Genomic DNA, 25333 nt, shown 5'->3' on the forward strand with positions numbered 1-25333 from the left:
TTGGGCTCTTGGAAAGCACTTTCCATGTATTCTCTCAATTATTCCTGATACCAGCCATTTGAATTTACCAGCGAAGAAACAGAAATTCAGAGAGGTTATGATCTGTCCAGGTTCATAAAGCTACCAGCTGACAGAAACAGGTACGACTACCTCTATATAACCCCAAAGTTATTACTCTTAGTTACCATTGTGTGAAGTATAAAATACAGAATAAAATTTCAATGGGAACGAAGTAAGAGTTAAGTACTAAGTGATGACTTGCACCTAGTAGGCCTTCAATACATATTTGCTGATGGATGAATAAATGAATAAACAGATGTATGGATAACAGAAAACAGACCAGCCTGGGTGAGGGAAAAAAAAAAAAACTAGAAGACTCCATTCCAGAGAGAGTACAGTCTGGATAATACACATCCAAATCTGCAAAAGGAGAAATGGCAGAAAGGTGAAAAACCAAATATATGGAACGTCCTCAAAGAGCTACAAACTTTCAAAAGCAATCTCAGGTGGCACAACATCATTTCTGTTTTTGTCTGCTGGTGGTATGGGGATGTGGGGGTGGGGAAAGGCAGAGCCCACAAGGAGTATGAAAAGTCTTATACTTACTTTCCAACCTACCTGGTCTCACACACACATATGTACACACGCACACAGACCAGTCCTGAGGTAATGACAGGTCTTAGTATATTATCTTCAATTGTTAGATAAAAAGGCAAGAAAAGATTATATATACCATTTTACATAATGCAAGTGCCTAATACAGGTTTAAAAAAAAAAACACAAATAGCAATAATAACAGAAATAAAGTTAGAACTTCTTACTTTTAGTCTAATACAAAAGACCACGGGGCTTTTAAATAAACAGCAACCTTTTAAGTCAATCAATAAAACCACCATAAGTGGTTCTGATAGATTCCAGGACAGTATTTGTGGTACCTTAGCTAATTTAGAGGTTTACATCTATAAATCACTTCCTAGACTTTCTCTTCACATTGTTTCAACCTTTAAGTGATTTTTCTTCCCTTGTTCCTATCCTGCAGTCCTTGGGTAAACAAATTGCTTAATCAATGCAAGTTTTAAAACAGCAACTCCAAAAGCAAAATAGGTCTACTGGTCCTCTGAACAGAGACAACTTTCCATTGAAATGGCAAAATATTTACGAGCCCTAGCACATTATAAAGTTAAAAAATAATCACTACTATATCCTTTAAAAATGTTTAGACCTCCTTTTCAGTGATTTGTTTGTAATAAAGAATTGCCAGCGGGGCGCAGTGGCTCACACCTGTAATCACCGCATTTGAGGAGGCCAAGGTGGGCCGATCACAAGGTCAGGAGTTCGAGACCAGGCTGACCAACATGGTGAAACCCCACCTCTACTAAAAATACAAATATTAGCCAGGCGTGGTGGCGTACGCCTGTAATCCCAGCTACTCAGGAGGCTGAGGCAGGAGAACCCCTTGACCAGGGACGGCGAGGTTGCAGTGAGGTGAGATCACCGCACTGCACTCCAGCCTGGGCGACAGAGCCGGACTCCATGAAAGACAGAAAAGGAAAGAGAAGAAATTGCCATGGCCATATTCCAAACACAATGCCAAAGAAAAAAACATTTAATGAATTAAATAGAATTCATGTAAAAAGTGTATTTTTTAAAGACAGCTTAAAGCAGCATGGATAAAACCGACAAGAGCCAGTTTCTCATCACAGGGATGAGAGGGAGGGTGGAATAGGAGGGACAAATGCCTGAGACAAAATGTCAAAATCCATAATTACTTTTAAACCACGAAGACTGGGGGGATAAAAGAAAGTATATCCATGGTCAAATGTCAATACTTTACAACAAAAAAATGAGGTTTACAGGGATTCAACTACTTTTATATTCAATAAATTGGAAGACCTCGTTTCTGAAGCCAAAACAAAAACCCTGTAGCTTCCTAGAAGTCCTTCCTTGGATTTCAGACCATACATCATTTATAATTAGGGGGCAATACATATCCTTATATTCAACATACTTTTCCTCATGTTTTTTTCCTTTTTGGGTCCTGATAAGCATGTGATGTTTACTCCCCTCTCTCTCTCTCACACACACACACCCACACTTCATTGTTTCACAGACGGTAGAAAGCACTTGTGGGCCTGTGGCATTTTCAAAAATAGGAATAAAAACATAGTTTTATTTAGTCACGATGAAGTTAGCAAACACCCAAACACCCAAGTCTTTGTTTTTTTCCCCAAGAACAACACCTACGAACTGCAACCTGTTAATTTAATTAAGAAAAATAGGGCTTTTACTCAGTTCCTAGGCTAGGAATCGCTGAAGCAAGGAAAGTTCAAGGTCTGCTCTCCCACCGTATCTCGGCACCCTGGAGCCGGGAGTTTGAGGGCTCCCACCAAGAGCCTTTCGCCCAAGAGTCTCCACTGCCCTTAGTTAGAGGGTTGGCGCGTCCCCCCCCCCCCCCCCCCCTTGACACTTCACCCTGCCTCTTTGGCTGCCATCCCCAGGAAGGCAGGAGCACAGGCGCCGGGGAATTTGGGGGCCGGGCCAGGGTTCCGCGGCTGCTTCCGCACTCGCGGGCAGGGACGAGGAGGCAGCCGGGCTGCGAGCGGCAAGGCCGGGAGGGCTCCGCTGAGGCTGGACCGAGCGGCGGGGGAGGCTCGCCCAACGCCCGGGCCCACGTACTCACCCGAAGGGTCGCGCGGAGCGCGGGGCGACTACACACGGGAGTCGCGGTCAAGCACAGCCCTCGGCGCGCCGGCGGCCTCGCTGGGAAGCGCGGCGAGACGGGCCGGCGGCGTCGCTGCCGCCGCTGCTGTCACGAAGCTATAAATACCGGTCGGCCCACACCCGCCGCCGCCTACGCCGGGCGCCCTCCGCGCCGGTGCTTCACCGCGCCGCGCTCCCGCCGCAAAGTCCGCGGCCGCGGGCCGGGCAACGCGAGCGCAAGGGCACAGGCGCCGCGCGGGTAACCGCGATCATGCCAGCTGTGTGCAACCTCTGCAGCTGGAGGCATGGCCTTTCCCAGCCCCCGCCCTCCCGCCCGGACCACGGGCTGACTCCAGCCCGCGGGCCGCGTGCGCTACGGGCCGGGCCGAGGCTGCCCGGGCCGGCCCACCTCTGCAGAGCTGCAGCTGCAGGCGGGGGACGAGTCAGGAACCTGGTGGGGGTTGGGGGGCGGCTGACAGAAAATCCACCATCCTGCAGGGAACCAATGAGGGTCCCACTGGAATGTCCTCGAAGAGCTGCAGACTTTCTTTTTTTTTTTTTTTTTTTTTTTTGAGAAGGAGTCTCGCTCTGTCACCCAGGCTGGAGTGCAGTGGCTAGATCTCAGCTCACTGCAAGCTCCGCCTCCCGGGTTTACGCCATTCGCCTGCCTCAGCCTCCCGAGTAGCTGGGACTACAGGCGCCCGCCACCTCGCCCGGCTAGTTTTTTGTATTTTTTTAGTAGAGACGGGGTTTCACCGTGTTAGCCAGGATGGTCTCGATCTCCTGACCTCGTGATCTGCCCGCCTCGGCCTCCCAAAGTGCTGGGATTACAGGCTTGAGCCACCGCGCCCGGCCGAGCTGCAGACTTTCGAAAGCAATCTCAGGTCACAAAACGTGATTTCCGTTTTTGTCTGTTAGAGATGTGGGGGTGGGGAGAGGCAGAGCCCATGAATAGTATGAGAAGTCTTCTACTTACGTTCCAACCTGCCTAGTCTCACACACACACGTGTACACACACATTCATACACACATAGAGATGCACAAATACACTCATGCATGCATATGTATACACACATAAGCACAAGTACACACATGCATATACCTCAGCACACATACTCATGCACAATTTTTGAACTTTTTGCAGTCTGAGGCTCTCAGAAGGCTGTCATTCTATGGTACCTAAATGATACCGCTGTGGCATAGGGCAGGAAGACCCTTTGACTACATTTGACCAATTGCTCTCTTCCTGAGTGTAACCTCATTTCCTTCCACACCTTAATGGCAGCTGCTACCTCAGTTTACCAGTTGCTGAAAATGTGTTAACAGCTGCTATCCAGCATGCTAATATTTCTTGGTAGTGGAAGTTATCACCAGTGTATGTAATCAAATGGAAAATAGGATAATTTCTATATGCCCATATTAGCAAACTTATGAAGGAAGAGGTAGGCCCTCTCCTGGACTGGTAGCCTGATTCAGGAATGGGTTGGATGGCAAGAGGGAGAACTGAGGTGTCAGCAGACTTTAAGATGGGATGGAGAGAACCATGCCCAAGTGCCACAGGGTAGCTTATCTGCACAGGGATAATTGGGAATGCACTGCGATACTTCCCACTAATTTGACATTTTTCTAGCTTCCAAGAATGACCATATATATATGGTTATATATATATATATATCTCATATATATCAGAGTGAACTCAATCCACTCCATAATCAATTGAACTACATGGGTGTCTACTAAAATGAACTTCAGTTCATCAGAACCGAAATGTCATTCAGCAGCTTGTCTTCTGTCTCCTTAAGAAATGGAACCCCCACATCCCCACACCACTATATATATATAGTAGTCAATCATTTGTGGTCATTTTACGGAACTCTTAACTAGTAAGGTTCTCTTTTGTAATGCTTTAACAAGTTTTGCCAGAAAGAGTTGTTGCCTATGCAGCACTTTGTACATTTTACTATTACACTTTTGTTGTTCTTTTTTGCAACTTCTTTTTTCTCCCACTACGCTATGAACTCTTCAAGGGCAGAGACTAAATGTTACTCATCATTGTATCCTTAGTACCTAACATAGTAAGTTATAGTAATGGCTCATAGATACTAGATTAATTCCACATATTAGTCATTATATTCCACTGTGCTTTTATAACTGTAATTAATAGTATTCTTTAAAGAATTTTTAAACTGTTACACGTGGGTAACTGTTTAACAAGGGTTCCATATACTATATTTTCCTTGGATCTCCATTTAAAGCAAGGACTCTTCAATCAGTTAAAACTGAAAAATAGTAAAACTTCACAAATTACACAGAATACTGAGGTCTGTAATTTACTTCTTTTATTATTACTATTTTCTTTGAGACATAGTCTTACTCTGTCCCCCAGATTGCATTGCAGTGGCACAATTATAGCTTACTGCAGCCTTGACCTGTTGGGCTCAAGTGATCCTCCCACCTCAGCCTCCAGAGTAGCTGGAACGACAGGCACACACCACCACACCTGGCTAATTTTTGTATTTTTTGTAGAGACAGGGTTTTGCCACATTGTCCAGGCTGGTCTCAAACTCCTGAGCTCAGGTGATCTGCCCACCTCATCCTCTCAAAGTGCTGAGGTTACAGGTGTGAGCCACCGTGCCCAGCCTTTTTTTTTTTTTTTTTTTTTTTTAAGAGACAGAGTCTTGCTCTGTCTGTCACCCAGGCTGGTGCACAGTGGTGCAATCATAGCTCATTGCAACTTCAAACTCCTGGGCTCAAGCAATCCTGCTGACTCACCCTCCCAAGTAGCTGGGATCACAGGTGCACACCACCACATCTAGCTAATTTTTTAAATTCTGTAGAGACAGGGTCTACATTGCCCACCTGGCCTCAACCCATCCTTCAGCCTCGGCCTCCCAAAGTGCTGGGATTTTAGGGTGAGCCAGAGCACCCAGTTAAGGTGTGTAATTTATAACCCCCTGTAACCTCCAGACAAAACAAAATAAAGGAAAATAAAGGAAAAGAGGAGGCACTTTCCCTTTCATTGAGAAAGAGACTGAAAAAAAAAATTGTATTTCAGGGGATAGTGGGGTAAAAATCATTCAGTAGCTTGTCGTCTGTCTCCTTAAGAAACAGAACTCAATCCACTCCATAATCAATTGAAGTACATGGTTGTCTACTAAAATGAACTTCAGTTCATCAGAACCGAAATGTCCAGCATCACTTACATGGAACTTGTTAGCCTACCTTTAGACCTTTAGATCTCTCTTCATATAATAATAATTTTAAGAATAAGCTCTACCAGTGCTTACTATTTATTGTTGAGAAGCCTCAGGGCTTAGAGAATATAGTTCTCCAGGACCACTTCAAGGCAAAATACTGAAATGGGCAAGGCTTGTTTTCAGCATCAATGTTCCCTTTTTACCACTGACCAAGAAGCCTGTGCCCTTTGGCTTGGTAGCCAGCCATGATCTCCAGCTCAGCCCTATTTCAGAACCGGGCAGAGGAATAGCCTCTCAGCTTGGTCACAATAACAATTAGTGACAAAAGTTCAACTTATTGAAGGCTTATTGTATACCAAACTCATTACATGTATTAAAGACATGTGAGATAGCTGCTAAACACGGAGTATCCCTCTCTACATTTACCTTTGAGGAGACAGGCATACCGAGATTGAGTAATTCATTCAAGATATCACAAGTAGCATCGTGGTAGAGTAAGGATCAGAAGCCAGGCAATGTGGCTTGTCAGCCCACGTTTTAACCTCTCATCTTATATAATACTTCTTCTCCATATAAGAGGAAAGAGATGTGGGTTTTCTAGTTAGGAGACCTGACATAATGAATATTGGTATACATTCTGGCTCCACCGCTTACTAGCTATAAACTGATACAAATCGCTACTAAAAAATTACAGTAGGAATCCCCAGATCTTCCCTCTTCACCACTGAAGTGGTGTGATGTTAGATCTGGATGTGGACTTAGGAGCTCAAAGTAGGTCACTGAAATCTGTTCACAGACAGATCGCACTCAGGATTTCAGCTACTGTTCTCCCTATTCTTCAGTCTCCTTCCATCCCAATCACTACCACATAGACCTATTAGGGACTTTAAATGACCCAATGTCTATAAAACACCTGTAGTGTCTGCCATGTAATAGGTAGTCAGTAAAGGCCATTCTTCTTTCCCATCAAACATTACTGCTCTATGAAAACTTTCTTCTAGGTCAAAAATCAATTGGCCCAGTAGCCAGGTGGTGATTGCTTACTCACACAGAGTTAACCACTTCTTCAGTGTTGGTCAGCAGTGATTTTCAAAGGGTATAGATAGAAGTTCCAAAAAGAAACCAAGATAGTACGGCATAAATCTCCCACTCCCTCATCCATATTTTAGCCCAAACAACTCATTTCTTTTATATGCAGGGGTTTAGCCAATTGGCTACAGTTTCAGACTGTCAGGGTAACAATAGAAATAGTTTTTGAAAACTCTCAGATACACTGGTCAATCATCTGCCTACTCATCTCCACATCTGAAGCCAACCCTGCGAATAGGCTTAAAATGTGTGTTGTTTACATACCATTCCTTTGTAAAATCTGATCCAAGAGTTAAAAAATCAGAAGTAAGGCCAGGCGCAGTGGCTCACGCCTGTAATGCCAGCACTTTGAAAAGCTGAGGTGGGCAGATCACAAGGTCAGGAGTTCGAGACCAGTCTGGCCAATATGGTGAAACCCCGTCTCTACCGAAAATACAAAAATTAGCCAGGCGTGGTGGTGCGCGCCTATAGTCCCACCTACTTGAGAGGCTGAGGCAGAAAAATCACTTGAACCCGGGAGGTGGAGATTGCAGTGAACCAAGATTGCACCACTGCACTCCAGCCTGGGTGACAGAGTGAGACTCAATCTCAAAAAAAAAAAAAAAAAGAATCAGAAGTAACCACATGAGGCATGATGTTTTTCCGTTCACCTCACATGTCCCAGTACCTCAATAATACAGTTTACTCTTGATTTAAAAAAAAAAAAGAAAAAGATAAGATCAATGGTCAATGTACATTTCAAAAATTGATGAGAGCTTTCATTATGAACCAATTTATCCTCTCTAAATGGCATTTTGAAAGTCAGGGGACAGTATAGGTGTAATCATCAGTAAACTCCACCAAGTCAATTGGGAAATGTTTTTGTCAGTGATTAGATGGACTCTAAGCAAAACTTTTTAACTTCCAATAGGTCAGTCAGGATGATGCTAATTACATGCTCTGAATATAAGCAGCATAATTTCCTTATTGCCAAAGAGGCAAGAATAGAAATTTGCCCACCAAACACAGACAAATTATGATCCATAATTTTCTTTGGTATTTAAAGGGCAGTGACTCTACTGCTAGGATTTTCCTCAACAGTCCTAATTTCAAGTGTTCATTCCCATTAAGCCCAATGCATGCTGATATATTTTAAGCCCCATATCCTGAATTTTGCTTGTGAAAAGATGGCCATCATATGTCTGCTGCTTGGAATACTAGAACCTGTGCTCTGAAATCCTCATGATGATGCCAACTAGTTGTAATATGATATCAAGCAAATTAAGCTCTCTGTAGTTTAGAAGTAGCTGCTTTGCATGTCTTAGAGGGATTAAAAATGAATGTTACACTTTTAGCATTTGGTCTGGTACATATTAAATTTTCCATAAATGTCGGCTCTTTTTGTTATCATTATTATTCATTTCATCCCTGGCCTACTTATATTCTTCATGTCCCATAGAGTTTCTTTTACTGAAGAACTGGTTCACCTAGCCTTGGCTTAACCCTGTAAATGACTGGGCGAAGGTACTTCTCTAAACAGTTTTTTTTGTTGTTGTTTTTTCTTTTGAGACAAGAGTCTTACTCTGTTGCCCAGGCTGTAGTGCAGTGGCATGATCTCGGCTCACTGCAACCTCCGCCTCCCGGATTCAAGCGATTCTCCTACCTCAGCCTCCTGAGTAGCTGCAATTACAGGTGTGCACCACCACGCTCAGCTAATTTTTTTTGTATTTTTAGTAGAGACGGGGTTTTACCATGTTACTCAGGCTGGTCTTGAACTCCTGACCTCGTGATCCGCCCACCTCAGCCTCCCAAAGTGCTGGGATTACAGGGGTGATCCACCACGCCTGGCTCTAAACAGTTTTCAAAGCAAAGGAGTCATGCAAACAGAGGGTGGGCTAGCAGTCACACCAGAAATACAGCTGTTACTTGCCTGGTAGGGTGGGCAGCATCACCCCTGATTCATACACAGGGCTGTCCTGCAGAATCTATATAAATGCAGCAGTTTCTTCAAAGGGCCATTCCCATTACCTTGACAGAGAGGGGCAATTGTGCTGCTGCCCTGCCCACCTACAGTTCCTTTTTTTTTTTTTTTTTTGAGACAGAGTCCGGCTCTGTCACCTAGGCTGGAGTACAGTGGCACAATCTCAGCTCACTGCAACGTCTGCCTCCCGGGTTCAAGAGATTCTTCTGCCTCAGCCTCCAGAGTAGCTGGGACTATCGGCACATACCACCACGCCTGGCTAATTTTTGTATTTTTGGTAGAGATGGGGTTTCACCATGTTGGTCAGGCTGGTCTTGAACTCTTGACCTCGTGATCCACCCGCCTCAGTCTCCCAAAGTGCTGGGATTACAGGTGTGAGCCACTGCTCCTTTTACTACCTCTTGCTTTCTCCTCTGCCCCGTGCTGACTCCCACATACACAGAGGCTCCCACTTCCAGTGTGCAGTGCTTAGATGACCTCATAAACAGGAATGTGACTGCTGGTTTTAAATGGCAAATTTGCCTTTGGGGAGTTTTGAGCTGACATTCCCTGTCTTCGTGGCTCAAAAACAAATGATCTTTTTCTTTCTTCAAAACTGTGTTTTTCTTCAAAACAGACCTCAGACAACTTTGATAGACCTAGCTCAAGGTAGAAGGGAGGCTTAATCTGGGGGAACACAACAATATACTGGCTTTCGAGAGCTCTTGACTTCATGTAAAGTACCAAATACACCATCCAGTCAATAAACATCTCCAAGCAACTAGTCTATCAAGCACTTCAAAATGTTGAGGTTTGTAATATAAATACATTGTGTCTATTTCCTTACGGAACTCATCATCTAAGTGAGCAGACAATAGGTGGCTTATGATCACCATAAATAGTAATACAAGGTTACACATGATCAGGGCTAAATGCATTGTACTGACCATAAAAGCTACAGAAATCTGAAATGGAAAAATAAAACTATCCCTAAGAATTGCTGTAGAAAGCCAGACAGAGGAAGTTTGAGACAAACATTGAAGGATAAGGAGAATTTAGATACACAGAAAAGGGGGAAGAAAGAAATTCCAGGCAATGGGGAGCAGCACAGAAACAGTCATGATAGCTAGATACAGTGGCATGCCTTTATAGTCCCAGCTACTTAGGAGGCTGAGGCAGGAGAAAGGTTTGAGCTCAGAAGTTGAGACCAACCTGGGCAACAAAATAGCAAGATCCTGTCTCTTTAAAAAACAAAAACAAAAAACCCAATGCGCAAGGCTCTAATTACCAAAAGGCTCTCAATAAATAAGTGCTGAAGCAAGGGAGAAAGACAGCGAAAGGGTAAGAAAGAAAGGAGGGAAAGATGAAGAAAAAAAGCCAGAAGGAGCCAGAATGTTGTGGTCCAATTCACAAGAGCAGGGACTCATGGGGGATAGTGAAATACATCATTTGTAGTAGTAGGAAAAATCAGATTGTTGAGGATGGACTTCTCATGTCCAGCCATTTTATCACTAAGGGGATGGGGGCAGGGACTCAGGATAGAGGAGGATAAAATGGAAGTCAAGAGAAATAATTGGCACCAGGAATTTTAAATAATAAGAAACGAAAATTATTTGTTTCATGACAAGGGTTATGAGTACCAGTTGCCATGAAATGAAACTGAAACAGTAAGAGTCACCCTCTCCCCATGGACTGGAAGGGCTAGTCTCTCTGCCTCTCTCACGGGTTAAGGGGAGCAACCCCTACCCCCAGTATTTCATATGAAGGAATAAGGTAGGGACCTAGAATGCCTTCTTCCAATGAGCTACCTGAGACGTGTCTGAGGCCCTTCCTCCATCATAGCTGCTGAGCCCTGAGGCCTGGCTGGCCCATTCTTCTGAGTTTTAGGATGCCATTAAAGACCTGAATCTCACAGAGTACATTATCTGCTCATAGTGAGCACTAATACGCATTAGGTATTAAAATAATACTTCAAAATATTGTAGACTAAGGTACAATTCCCATATCCTCCTTTTCTCAAGTTAGCATGTATCTCCTATTCTCACTGTGTTCATTTTCCAGGCTACCCTAACAAATTACCACAAACTTAAAAAAACAGAAATTTATTTTCTCACAGTTCTAGGGACTAGAAGTGTAAAATTATCTGTGCCAGCAGGATAACATTCCCTCCAAAGGTTCTAGAAGAGAATCCTTCCTTGTCTTTTGCAGCTTCTGGTGGTTCCTGGTGTTCCTTGACTTGCAGATGCATCACTCCAATTTGTGCCTCCATCTTCACGCATCCTCTCTTCTGTGTCTGTGTGTTCAAATTTTTAACTTCTCTTAGAAAGGCACATTTTTTGGGTTTAGGGCTCACTCCAAATCCAGGATGATTTCTTCTTGAGATTTTAACTAATTACATCTGCAAAGACCCTATTTCCAAATAAGATCACATTCTGAGGTTCCAGTTAGACATGCATTTTGGGTGAGGGGCAGGACACTATTCAGCCCACTACATCACATTTTTAAATAAGCAACTATCCCTCATCTATATGTCATAATTTTACTTACAATACCTGGTCATTTCTTCAATATGGAGTAAAAATACATGAAAGAAGTCTAAAAATACATAAAAGAAGTAATTTACTTAATGGTAAAGATAATGTGTTTTTGTAACTCTCCCCCCAAACAATGTTATTTACATCTCTCACATTTACTCCAGCAATGTACAGCACTGGGTTTTTATTTTGCTTCTATCTGCTGAGGTGTGTTAGGCCTCTGAATGTCAAAGTATTGCATGTTAATTATGCTACCATGCCAAAATGTAAAACCATCATTTTCAGGAAGCTCTTCTGTGTCAGGCACTTCAATGTTCTGCCAGTTTGGTGGTGAGAAAGATAAAGCTCAAGGCTCAAACAGCTTATTCTAACCAGTGAACAGACAGTAGATACAAAACGTGTAATGATGTAATGTTAGGCTATGAAAGGTGCTATTAAGAAAAAGAGGTAGAATCAGAGCATCAAGAAGGATGTGGGTGACAATTTTAGAAAGGGTGGTCAGGGCAGATTTCCTTTGAGGTGACATTTATGCAGAATAATTAAGCGACCTCCTTGCTACTTAAGTCTATTTTCCATCTGTTTCTTCCATTGCATTCTTACTAGAGGCAATAAGTAGTCCATGTACTAGATTAAATGTATTTTTTTCTATATTTGAATATAACTCAAATAACCATGTTTAGTAATATAAACTCAGTCCTTTATGTCAAAAGGGTATTTTGGTCATTACATCGCCAACCAACCATAGACTAATGCATCTGTGATGTATTCCTTCATAGTCACTACATTCCAGGCACTATTCTAGGGGCAGGCAGATACAGAAATGATCAACACAGACAAAATCCCCAGTATCAAGCAACTCTATTAGAATGAGGCTTGCGCTGGGCGCGGTGGCTCACGCCTGTAATCCCAGCACTTTGGGAGGCTGAGGTGGGCGGATCACGAGGTCAGGAGATCGAAACCATCCTGGCTAACATGGTGAAACCCCATCTCTACTAAAAATACAAAAAATTAGCCGGGCATTGTGGTGGGCGCCTGTAGTCCCAGCTACTCAGGAGGCTGAGGCAGGCGAATGGCGTGAACCCAGGAAGCAGAGCTTGCAGTGAGCCGAGATCGTGCCACTGCACTCCAGCCTGAGCGACAGAGCCAGACTCCATGTCAAAAAAAAAAAAAAAAAAAAAAAGAATGAGGCTTGCATTCCAGCATTAGATGTGAAGAGAGAAAACTGAGTTTTGCTCCCCAGCTCTCTTACTCCTCTCTTACACTTAGTACATCACTTTTTAGTTGTAGGCCTCAGTTTCCAAGTCTATAAAGTAAGGAAATTGGACTAGACAATATCTGAATTTTCTTCTTACCCTTGCACTCTATTGTTTTAAGGTAGGCAGCAACCCAGTTTACAATAGCTAGCCAGATATGTTAAATAGCTTCCAATTTAGGCAGCCACGAATATCCCTGGAATTATGAGCAGAAAACAGTAGCAGGAATCCCCAACTCTAGAGTCCATAGATAGGTGGGTGGTCTCATTGTGGGAAAAAGGTGACATTATCTATTTGAAGCAGCAGTCCCAGCTGGCAATTGGAAATATGGGGAGTAGGTCTAGCCTCAGGGGGTACTGAGCTGCCAAAAACTTGGACAGAGAATTCAGTGGCTTCAAGAAAAGATTAAATTAATACATGTGAAACCCTTAGAAGAGTGCCTGGCATAGAGTAAACCTCAATAAATAAAGCTGTTGCTGTGATTGGCTTGTCCCAGAACTGGATTACCCTTAGAAAGCCAAGGTAGACTCACTGAGCAGCCATGGCTAAGCCTCAGTGGGCACACTGGTGCCTACCACATACCTCATGCACCCTATTGCTGGCACCCACCCACCATGGGTGCAAATGTAGATTTCTGACTTGGGCAACAGACATATACCTTTGATGGTGCATTTCAATGGAATTTTTTAAAAGTCTGTGTTCAGGCTTTGGAGAAAAATAATACACTTGGATTCAGACAATGAGAAGTTATCCAGGTAGAGATGGTGGAGATTTCTATTAAGGCAGTTGTTTATACAGATCCACAACACAGGGAAGAAACTAGGGCTGAAATAACAGATGTGCCAGCCATCAGCATCCATTATGAGTCAGTGTTTCTCGAAGTGTGGTCTCCAGACCATCTGTGTTACAGTAAACTCAGGTGGGTGTTAACAAACAAATTCCGAACTCTACCTACTAAACCAGAATCTCTTGAGGTGGAGTTTCATAATCTTCATTGTAATAACTTCCTAAATAATTCTTATGCACATTTAATTCAGAGAGACACACAGAAAGGGAATTATTTATGTTACTGCTCTTCCTATATTTGAATAGTATAATATTTAATAATAATATCACATATTTAATAATAAATATAATCACAGTTCTTTATGTCAAAGGGAGTATTCCAGTCATTGGATTTGCCAACCAAACACAGACAGATGCATCTGTGATTTATCCATTCACATGAAGATAAAGTTGCCTGAGGAGAATAGAGAGAATGAGGAGAGAAGGTAGCCAGGAAAGGGTTATGGATAGGGCCCTGTGGTGCCTAGAATCCCGTCACTTCATACCACCTTTTAAGTGAGTAGGGATCAACCCCTGCTGCATATTGGGATAATCCGGTGCTTGGGGTTCACCCAGCTAGACTAATGAAATCAATATTCCTTAAAAGCAGGAAGGCCAGGCCTCTTCCCTCCGTAGTTCCAAATAGCTGCTTCTATGCCAACCCTTGTAAACTGGTGGCAATTTTGCCTGTGGATTATTTTCTTTGATCCTCATACTACTTTAAAACTTTAGCTGAGTTGCAAATATTTAAAAACCAGTAGATTTTTTAAAGAAAAACAGAATGTTTAGCTTCTTATGAAAACCAAAAGGACTGGCCTTTCAGGGTCTACATTCTTGAGTGGCATACAGTTGCCCAACAAGGTCTTCAGTCATTTAAGTTCCCCACCTGGTTGCCTGGCCTCTGAAGGCATTCGGGAACTATAGTGCACGTTACCACAGGGCTTTCTTTTTGTTTTGTTTTGTTTTGAGACAGTCTGGCTCTGTCGCCCAGGCTGGAATGCTGGAGTGCAGTGGCGCAATCTTGGCTCACTGTAAGCTCCGCCTCCCAGGTTCATGCCATTCTGCCTCAGCCTCCCGAGTAGCTGGGAGTACGGGCACCCGCCACCACGCCTGGCTAATTTTTTGTATTTTTAGTAGAGACAGAGTTTCACTGTGTTAGCCAGGATGCTCGTGATCCGCCCACCACAGCCTCCCGAAGTGCTGGGATTACAGGTGTGAGCCACCACACCCAGCCCCACAGGGCTTTCTTAGCTCGGCATCTGCCATCCTGCATCCAAGGCACTCTCCTGTCACAGATCTCAAGGTTTCCCTGAGCAAGCGTGACAATGGTTTGGGAAAATCACATGAAACAGCCTCCACCTTATCTGCTGGTTTTATTCTCTCCTTCTAGAGCCCATTTCCTGGAGCCATAGTTGTGAAAGTCTCATGTCCTCTTGAGAGAACTGGAGCTGCTACCCTGGAAGCAGCACTCACCTCAGGCCAAGTGAAGGCTGACACTGAAACTGATACTTGTGCATTATACCAACAGGGATAGATTCCCTGCTAATCACAAATTAGCTGGACACCTGGGTCTCCCAGAATGAATCCCGGCAAGTCCCTCAAGCCTTAGTGAAATCACCTTTCTTCAGGAGGAAGCAGTGCCAGCTGGTTTGACCAGAGAGCCTCCCTAGATCTGTGGAAGGCTGGATTCTGTATTGAAATTTGATAGACATACTTGGTGAGAGGAATTCAGGAAAATTGTCCCTCCTTCAAGTAATGAACTTTCTCAAGTCTCTTTTGTTTCCTTTACATCACAATATTAGCTAATGGATTAGTTAACTAATTACCTAATTATTTTTTAAAATACCAATGCTAGACATCTGAAATTTTTATTGTTTTCCTGCTGTGAAAATGTATACGTATACTAATGTAAGTAATTTGTCAAACCATTGTTAAAACTATTAAGCTGGCACAAAATGTTTCTTATCTACAGTAAAAAGGAAAACAATAGGAAATTAGCATTTGAACTGATATGGAAAGTACTTCAATTTGATCACTATCAGCACACAAAGCTTGTTTTTTTTAAAATTACACTCATGGCCAGCACAGTGCCTCCTGCCTAGAACTTTGGGAGGCTGAGGCCGGTGGATCACAAGGTCAAGAGATTGAGATCATCGTGGCCAACGTGGTGAAACCCCGTTTCTACTAAAAATACAAAAATTAGCTGGGTGTGGTGGCGCGTGCCTGTAGTCCCAGCTACATGGGAGCCTGAGGCAGGAGAGCCTGAGACTTGAAACCAGGAGGCGGAAGTTGCAGTGAGCCGAGATCAAGCCACTGTGCTCCAGCCTGCAGACAGAGTGGGACTCCGTCTCAAATAAATAAATAAATAAAAATAAAATTGCACTTACACAAATTTGTTCTCTCTACTCTGAGATTGTTTTCAGCCTTACCCAAAAGAATGTGGTTATCCTTTTCTTGATCATCTCATCGTTTAGCTTCAATAAATGTATAGTATAATGGAAAGGAGGTAGATATTTGGAGTTAGGCCTGGGTTCAAATTCTACTTTGCTACCTTTTCTATCTGTGAACTTGGCCAAGTTGTTTAACCTCTCTGAGACACATACCCATATCTAATATTTTTGAATAATAATATAAAATGTATGGATTGCAGTGAGGATTAAATGAAATAGTATAAGCAAACACACCCTGACACATCTTCTATTACCTTCTTTTTTTTTTTTTTTTTTACTTTTTTTTTTTTTATTATTATACTTTAAGTTCTAGGGTACATGTACATAACGTGCAGGTTTGTTACATATGTATACTTGTGCCATGTTGGTGTGCTGCATCCATCAACTCGTCAGCACCCATCAATTCATCATTTATATCATGTATAACTCCCAATGCAATCCCTCCCCCCTCCCCCCTCCCCATGATAGGCCCCAGTGTGTGATGTTCTCCTTCCCGAGTCCAAGTGATCTCATTGTTCATTTCCCACCTATGAGTGAGAACATGCGGTGTTTGGTTTTCTGTTCCTGTGATAGTTTGCTAAGAATGATGGTTTCCAGCTGCATCCATGTCCCTACAAAGGACGCAAACTCATCCTTTTTTTATGGCTGCATAGTATTCCATGGTGTATATGTGCCACATTTTCTTAATCCAGTCTGTCACAGATGGACATTTGGGTTGATTCCAAGTCTTTGCTATTGTGAATAGTGCCGCAATAAACATATGTGTGCATGTGTCTTTGTAGTAGAATAATTTATAATCCTTTGGGTATATATCCAGTAATGGGATGGGTGGGTCATATGGTACATCTAGTTCTAGACCCTTGAGGAATTGCCATACTGTTTTCCATAATGGTTGAACTAGTTTACGATACCACCAACAGTGTAAAAGTGTTCCTATTTCTCCACATCCTCTCCAACACCTGTTGTTTCCTGACTTTTTAATGATTGCCATTCTAACTGGTGTGAGATGGTATCTGATTGTGGTTTTGATTTGCATTTCTCTGATGGCGAGTGATGATGAGCATTTTTTCATGTGTCTGTTGGCTGTATGAATGTCTTCTTTTGAGAAATGTCTGTTCATATCCTTTGCCCACTTTTTGATGGGGTTGTTTGTTTTTTTCTTGTATATTTGTTTCAGTTCTTTGTAGGTTCTGGATATTAGCCCTTTGTCAGATGAGTAGATTGCAAAAATTTTCTCCCATTCTGTAGGTTGCCTCTTCACTCTGGTGGTAGTTTCTTTTGCTGTGCAGAAGCTCTTTAGTTTAATTAGATCCCATTTGTCGATTTTGGCTTTTGCTGCCATTGCTTTTGGTGTTTTAGACATGAAGTCCTTGACCATGCCTATGTCCTGAATGGTACTACCTAGATTTTCTTCTAGGGTTTTTATGGTATTAGGTCTAACATTTAAGTCTCTAATCCACCTTGAATTAATCTTCGTATAAGGAGTAAGGAAAGGATCCAGTTTCAGCTTTCTACTTATGGCTAGCCAATTTTCCCAGCACCATTTATTAAATAGGGAATCCTTTCCTCATTTCTTGTTTCTGTCAGGTTTGTCAAAGATCAGATGGCTGTAGATGTGTGGTATTATTTCTGAGGACTCTGTTCTGTTCCATTGGTCTATATCTCTGTTTTGGTACCAGTACCATGCTGTTTTGGTTACTGTAGCCTTGTAGTATAGTTTGAAGTCAGGTAGCATGACACCTCCAGCTTTGTCCTTTTGACTTAGGATTGTCTTGGCAATGCGGGCTCTTTTTTGGTTCCATATGAACTTTAAAGCAGTTTTTTCCAATTCTGTGAAGAAACTCATTGGTAGCTTGATGGGGATGGCATTGAATCTATAAATAACCTTGGGCAGTATGGCCATTTTCACGATATTGATTCTTCCTATCCATGAGCATGGTATGTTCTTCCATTTGTTTGTGTCCTCTTTGATTTCACTGAGCAGTGGTTTGTAGTTCTCCTTGAAGAGGTCCTTCATATACCTTGTAAGTTGGATTCCTAGGTATTTTATTCTCTTTGAAGCAATTGTGAATGGAAGTTCATTCCTGATTTGGCTCTCTGTTTGTCTGTTACTGGTGTATAAGAACGTTTGTGATTTTTGCACACTAATTTTGTATCCTGAGAGTTTGCTGAAGTTGCTTATCAGCTTAGGGAGCTTTTGGGCTGAGACAATGGGGTTTTCTAAATATACAATCATGTCATCTGCAAACAGGGACAGTTGGACTTCTTCTTTTCCTAACTGGATACGCTTGATTTCTTTCTCTTGCCTGATTGCCCTAGCCAGAACTTCCAACACTATGTTGAATAGGAGTGGTGAGAGAGGGCATCCCTGTCTTGTGCCAGTTTTCAAAGGGAATTTTTCCAGTTTTTGCCCATTCAGTATGATATTAGCTGTGGGTTTGTCATAAATAGCTCTTATTATTTTGAGGTACGTTCCATCAATACCGAATTTCTTGAGCGTTTTTAGCATGAAGGGCTGTTGAATTTTGTCAAAAGTCTTTTCTGCATCTATTGAGATAATCATGTGGTTCTTGTCTTTGGTTCTGTTTATATGCTGGATTACGTTTATTGATTTGCGAATGTTGAACCAGCCTTGCATCCCAGGGATGAAGCCCACTTGATCGTGGTGGATAAGCTTTTTGATGTGCTGCTGAATCCAGTTTGCCAGTATTTTATTGAGGATTTTTGCATCGATGTTCATCAGGGATATTGGTCTAAAATTGTCTTTTTTTTGTTGTGTCTCTGCCAGGCTTTGGTATCAGGGTGATGTTGGCCTCATAAAATGAGTTCGGGAGGATTCCCTCTTTTTCTATTGATTGGAATAGTTTCAGAAGGAATGGTACCAGCTCCTCCTTGTACCTCTGGTAGAATTCAGCTGTGAATCCATCTGGTCCTGGACTTTTTTTGGTGGGTAGGCTATTAATTATTGCCTCAATTGCAGAGCCTGCTATTGGTCTATTAAGGGATTCAACTTCTTCCTGGTTTAGTCTTGGAAGACTGTGAGTGTCCAGGAAATTATCCATTTCTTCTAGATTTTCTAGTTGATTTGCATAGAGGTGTTTATAGTATTCTCTGATGGTAGTTTGTATTTCTGTGGGGTCGGTGGTGATATCCCCTTTATCATTTTTTATTGCATCTATTTGATTCCTCTCTCTTTTCTTCTTTATTAGTCTTGCTAGCGGTCTGTCAATTTTGTTGATCTTTTCAAAAAACCAACTCCTGGATTCATTGATTTTTTGGAGGGTTTTTTGTGTCTCTATGTCCTTCAGTTCTGCTCTGATCTTAGTTATTTCTTGCCTTCTGCTAGCTTTCGAATGTGTTTGCTCTTGCCTCTCTAGTTCTTTTAATTGTGATGTTAGAGTGTCCATTTTAGATCTTTCCTGCTTTCTCTTGTGGGCATTTAGTGCTATAAATTTCTGTCTACACACTGCTTTAAATGTGTCCCAGAGATTCTGTATGTTGTATCTTTGTTCTCATTGGTTTCAAAGAACATCTTTATTTCTGCCTTCATTTCGTTATGTACCCAGTAGTCATTCAGGAGTGGGTTGTTCAGTTTCCATGTAGTTGAGCGGTTTTGATTGAGTTTCTTAGTCCTGAGTTCCAGTTTGATTGCACTGTGGTTTCAGAGATAGTTTGTTGTAAGTTTTGCTCTTTTCCATTTGCTGAGGAGTGCTTTACTTCCAACTATGTGGTCAATTTTGGAATAAGTGCAATGTGGTGCTGAGAAGAATGTATATTCTGTTGATTTGGGGTGGAGAGTTCTGTAGATGTCTATTAGGTCTGCTTGGTGCAGAGTTGAGTTCAATTCCTGGATATTCTTGTTAACTTTCTGTTTCGTTGATCTGTCTAATGTTGACAGTGGAGTGTTGAAGTCTCCCATTATTATCGTATGGGAGTCTAAGTCTCTTTGTATGTCTCTAAGGACTTGCTTTATGAATTTGGGTGCTCCTGTATTGGGTGCATATACATTTAGGATAGTTAGCTCTTCCTGTTGAATTGATCCCTTTACCATTATGTAATGGCCTTCTTTGTCTCTTTTGATCTTTGATGGTTTAAAGTCTGTTTTATCAGAGACAAGGATTGCAACCCCTGCTTTTTTTTGTTCTCCATTTGCTTGGTAGATCTTCCTCCATCCCTTTATTTTGAGCCTATGTATGTCTCTGCATGTGAGATGGGTCTCCTGAATACAGCAGACTGATGGGTCTTGACTCTTTATCCAGTTTGCCAGTCTGTGTCTTTTAATTGGACCATTTAGTCCATTTACATTTAAGGTTAATATTGGTATGTGTGAACTTGATCCTGCCATTATGATATTAACTGGTTATTTTGCTCATTAGTTGATGCAGTTTCTTCCTAGCCTCGATGGTCTTTACATTTTGGCATGTTTTTGCAATGGCTGGTACCGGTTGTTCCTTTCCATGTTTAGGGCTTCCTTCAGGGTCTCTTGTAAGGCAGGCCTGGTGGTGACAAAATCTCTAAGCATTTGCTTATCTGTAAAGGATTTTCTTTCTCCTTCACTGAGGAAACTTAGTTTGGCTGGATATGAAATTCTGGGTTTAAAATTATTTTCTTTAAGAATGTTGAATATTGGCCCCCACTCTCTTCTGGCTTGTAGAGTTTCTGCCGAGAGATCTGCTGTTAGTCTGATGGGCTTCCCTTTGTGGGTAACCCGACCTTTCTCTCTGGCTTCCCTTAAGATTTTTTCCTTCATTTCAACTTTGGTGAATCTGGCAATTATGTGTCTTGGAGTTGCTCTTCTGGAGGAGTATCTTTGTGGCATTCTCTGTATTTCCTGAATTTGAATGTTGGCCTGCCCTACTAGGTTGGGGAAGTTCTCCTGGATGATATCCTGAAGAGTGTTTTCCAACTTGGTTCCATTTTCCCCCTCACTTTCAGGCACCCCAATCAGACGTAGATTTGGTCTTTTTACATAATCCCATACTTCTTCCAGGCTTTGTTCATTTCTTTTTCTTCTTTTTTCTTTTGGTTTCTCTTCTCACTTCATTTCATTCATTTGATCCTCAATCGCTGATACTCTTTCTTCCAGTTGATCGAGTCGGTTACTGAAGCTTGTGCATTTGTCACGTATTTCTCGTGTCATGGTTTTCATCTCTGTCATTTCGTTTATGACCTTCTCTGCATTAATTAGTCTAGCTGTCCATTCTTCCACTCTTTTTTCAAGATTTTTAGTTTCTTTGCGCTGGGTACGTAATTCCTCCTTTGGCTCTGAGAAGTTTGATGGACTGAAGCCTTCTTCTCTCATCTCGTCAAAGTCATTCTCTGACCAGCTTTGATCCATTGCTGGCGATGGGCTGCGCTCCTTTGCAGGGGGAGATGCACTCTTATTTTTTGAATTTCCAGCTTTTCTGCCCTGCTTTTTCCCCATCTTTGTGGTTTTATCTGTCCTTGGTGTTTGATGATGGTGACGTACTGATGGGGTTTTGGTATAGGTGTCCTTCCTGTTTGATAGTTTTCCTTCTGACAGTCAGGACCCTCAGCTATAGATCTGTTGGAGATTGCTTGAGGTCCACTCCAGACCCTGTTTGCCTGGGTATCAGCAGCAGAGGTTGCAGAAGATAGAATATTGCTGAACAGCAAGTGTACCTGTCTGATTCTTACTTTGGAAGCTTCCTCTCAGGGGTGTACTCCACCCTGTGAGGTGTGGGGTGTCAGACTGCCCCTAGTGGGGGATGTCTCCCAGTTAGGCTACTCAGGGGTCAGGGACCCACTTGAGCAGGCAGTCTTTCCGTTCTCAGATCTCAACCTCCGTGTTGGGAGATCCACTGCTCTCTTCAAAGCTGTCAGACAGAGATGTTTGTGTCTGCAGAGGTTCTGCTGCCTTTTTGTTGTTGTTTTTTTTTTTAGCTGTGCCCTGTCCCCAGAGGTGGAGTCTACAGAGACAGGCAGGTTTCCTTGAGCTGCTGTGATCTCCACCCAGTTCGAGCTTCCCAGCGGCTTTGTTTACCTACTTAAGCCTCAGCAATGGCGGGTGCCCCCTCGCCAGCCTCGCTGCTGCCTTGTGGTTAGATCGCAGACTGCTGTGTTAGCAATGAGGGAGGCTCCGTGGGCGTGGGACCCTCCCGGCCAGGTGTGGGATATATTCTCCTGGTGTGCCCGTTTGCTTAAAGCACAATATTGTGGTGGAAGTTACCCTTTTTTCCAGGTGTTGTGTGTCTCAGTTTCCCTGGCTAGGAAAAGGGATTCCCTTCCCCCTTGCGCTTCCCAGGTGACGCGATGCCTCGCCTTCCTTCAGCTCTTGCTGGTCGGGCTGCAGCAGCTGACCAGCACCGATTGTCCGGCACTCCCTAGTGAGATGACCCCAGTACCTCAGTTGAAAATGCAGAAATCACCGGTCTTCTGTGTCGCTCGCGCTGGGAGTTGGAGACTGGAGCTGTTCCTATTCGGCCATCTTGCTCCGCCCCCCCATTACCTTCTTAATACATCAAGTTCCATTCCAGTGGATAATAGGCCTAATAAATGTCCTCAAATTTTTGTAATAAAATTTCTATATAAATGCTTTGCCATAAATTCAATGGAAAAGTATCATCATACCCTCTGGGTCCATGACTTTGATATCCCTTAAAACTCTATTGTGGATTCCATTTTTACAATAGGCCTAATATTGTTATAATTATGTCTATAAAAGAGAGAAAAAGGTTTTCACATTTCAGTAGATTACCACTTTTCTTTTCTTTCTTTTTTTTTTTTTTTGAGGCGGAGTCTTGCTGTGTCGCCCAGGCTGGAGGGCGGTGATGCAATCTTGGCTCACTGCAAGCTCCGCTTCCCGGGTTCACACCATTCTCCTGCCTCAGCCTCCTGAGTAGCTGGGACTATAGGCACCCACCACCACGCCCAGCTAATTTTTTGTATTTTTAGTAGAGACGGGGTTTCACCGTGGTCTCAATCTCCTGACCTCGTGATCCGCCCGCCTTGGCCTCCCAAAGTGCTGGGATTACAGGCGTGAGCCACCGCGCCTGGCCTTTTTTTTTTTTTTTTTGAGACAGGATCTTACTCTGTTGCCCAGGCTGTAGTGCAGTGGCATAATCTCTGCTTCCTACCTCAGCCTCCCAAGTAGCTGGGAGTACAGGCAGGTACCACCATGCCTGGCTATTGCCACTTATTTCAATCAATATTTCATTCATCCTCTTAGCAAAAATTTACTGTCTACTATAGGAACAGCTAAAAGAACATCATCCCTGCTCATCTGATAGAAAAATAATACAGACAGGTAAACATATCATTTATTATACTACCATATAGAAACAGGAATAAGTGTCCCATGAGAACACAGAGTACTGGACCACCAGCTTCACCTAGACATATGAAAGGATTCACAGAGTGACAAAGTGAAACTGCATCTCAAAAAAAAAAAAAAAGATATTTAAAGATTTTATAAATATTAGGCTATGGCCATCCACAAAATTACACAAATTAATTTTGTCACCAAACTGAACTATGTAAAATCATTACTGAAAAATCATTAATGTAGTGTAATAAATGATACGAATTTACTTAAGTCTGCAAAACCAAAGTTTGTATGTATTCTGAGAGTTTCTCTGCCCAATTTAACAAGAAAATAAAAATCTTGTTTTAATGTGGATGTTGGGTAATATCTGGGCTCACGCAAGAGTTAAGTAACTGTCTGCCCAAAGCCAATCTCACATTGAAGTCCACTCACATTTATGCCTTAGTAAAACCACACCTAAACACATTGGAACACATCTTCAGTACCCTAGAGAAGTCCTGAAATCTTGAATATCAGTTACATGCCCATAAATGTCTGGACCTCTTAGAGTTGTAAAAACTCTTTGAGACTCATCATCTTTTGCTTCCTTCTGAAAGAGGCAAAATTATACATTCACAACAACATGGTCACGCCCACAGCTAGCTCACCCAACATAGTGTTGCAGGCCCTCATGGCTGACACCTTAGAAATGTACAAAATAATAATTTTTTTAAAATGATTTAAAAACTTATCTTTCTTGAGAGGAACCAAATCCCTGCCCTTCTGCACTAAAAACAAAACAAAGATGTAATATTCAGTATCCTTGCAGATAGTCACATCTGAAGTATAACACAAACAGAATACAACTGGAAATCATGAAAGATGGGCTTAGTCAGCTCTGCCACTGCTGATCTGTATCATCCTGGATGAGTTACTTAACTCTGTGCTTTCAGGGCCTCAATGCATTTTTATAAACTTTAGTAGATTCAGGCATTTTGGGGAATATGAAATTAATATTCAAAATCTTAAGACTTCTTGGCTGGGCACAGTGGCTCACAATTATAATCCCAGCACTTTGGGAAGCTGAGGCGGGAGGATTGCTTCAGCCCAGGAGTTTGAGACCAGCCTGGGCAACGTGGTGAAAATCTGTCTCTATAAAAAATACAACAATTAGCCAGGTGTGGTGATGTGTGCCTGTAGCCCTAGCTACTTGTGAAGCTGAGGTTGGAGAATTGCATGAGCCCAAGAGGTTGAGGCTGCAGCCAGCTATGATCACACCACTGCACACCAGCCTGTTAAGACCTCTGTGGGCACCCAAGATTCATCCCATGTGCTTATGTGTATTTTTGCTGAGGCATTAAGATTTCTTCATGATTTCAGTCACACAATAAAGCATATTGGATGAAAAAATATTTACTTAGTCCCTAAAATTCTATAGTCCTAAATAATTTATATCAAGCAGTAATGCAATTTTTATTCATTTTGTGTCTTTTTGCTTTCTTTTTTTTTTGAGACAGAGTCTTGCTCTGTTGCCCAGGCTGGAGCACAGTGGCGAGATCTGGGCTCACTGCAAGCTCCACCTCCCGGGTTCATGCCATTCTCCTGGCTCAGCCTCTCAAGTAGCTGGGACTGAAGGCGCCCGCCACCACGCCTGGCTAATTTTTTGTATTTTTAGTAGAGAAGGGGTTTCACCGTGTTAGCCAGGATGGTCTCGATCTCCTGACCTTGTGATCTGCCCGCCTCAGCCTCCCAAAGTGCTGGGATTACAGGCGTGAGCTACCATGCCCGGCCACTTTATGCTTCTTCTCGAAAGACAGAAGGGTTTGGCAAACATTTAACTTATTACTTGTCTATGTGTATTTGAGACTAATTTCTATTTGTGAGTAAGCAGTGCCCTTCCTGCTGTCTTTTGATTATGAGGACAATAACATGGGCAAAATGCGGAAAATTGCACATCTGTAGAGTAACAATGCTTGCTACATATTTTTCTGCAGCAATGTATTGATTCTATTAAAAAAAAATACACCGATGGCTGGACGTGGTGGCTCATGCCTGTAATCCCAGCACTTTGGGAGGCTGAGG

The 25333-nt window shown here is 42.6% G+C and overlaps 1 protein-coding gene across 1 annotated transcript in view; it reads right to left on the bottom strand.

Annotated features, from left to right (window-relative positions):
• The window catches only part of TMEM117 (transmembrane protein 117), a 580634-nt gene extending 577561 nt beyond the window's left edge, over positions 1–3073 (bottom strand). The window contains exon 1 of the mRNA XM_030939932.1: positions 2681–3073. The gene's annotated coding sequence lies outside the window, so the exon portion shown is untranslated. The remainder of the gene's footprint in view (positions 1–2680) is intronic.
• Positions 3074–25333: the final 22260 nt, after the last annotated feature.

This window comes from Rhinopithecus roxellana, chromosome 10 (genome assembly GCF_007565055.1).
Source record: "Rhinopithecus roxellana isolate Shanxi Qingling chromosome 10, ASM756505v1, whole genome shotgun sequence".
Lineage (NCBI taxonomy): Eukaryota > Metazoa > Chordata > Mammalia > Primates > Cercopithecidae > Rhinopithecus > Rhinopithecus roxellana.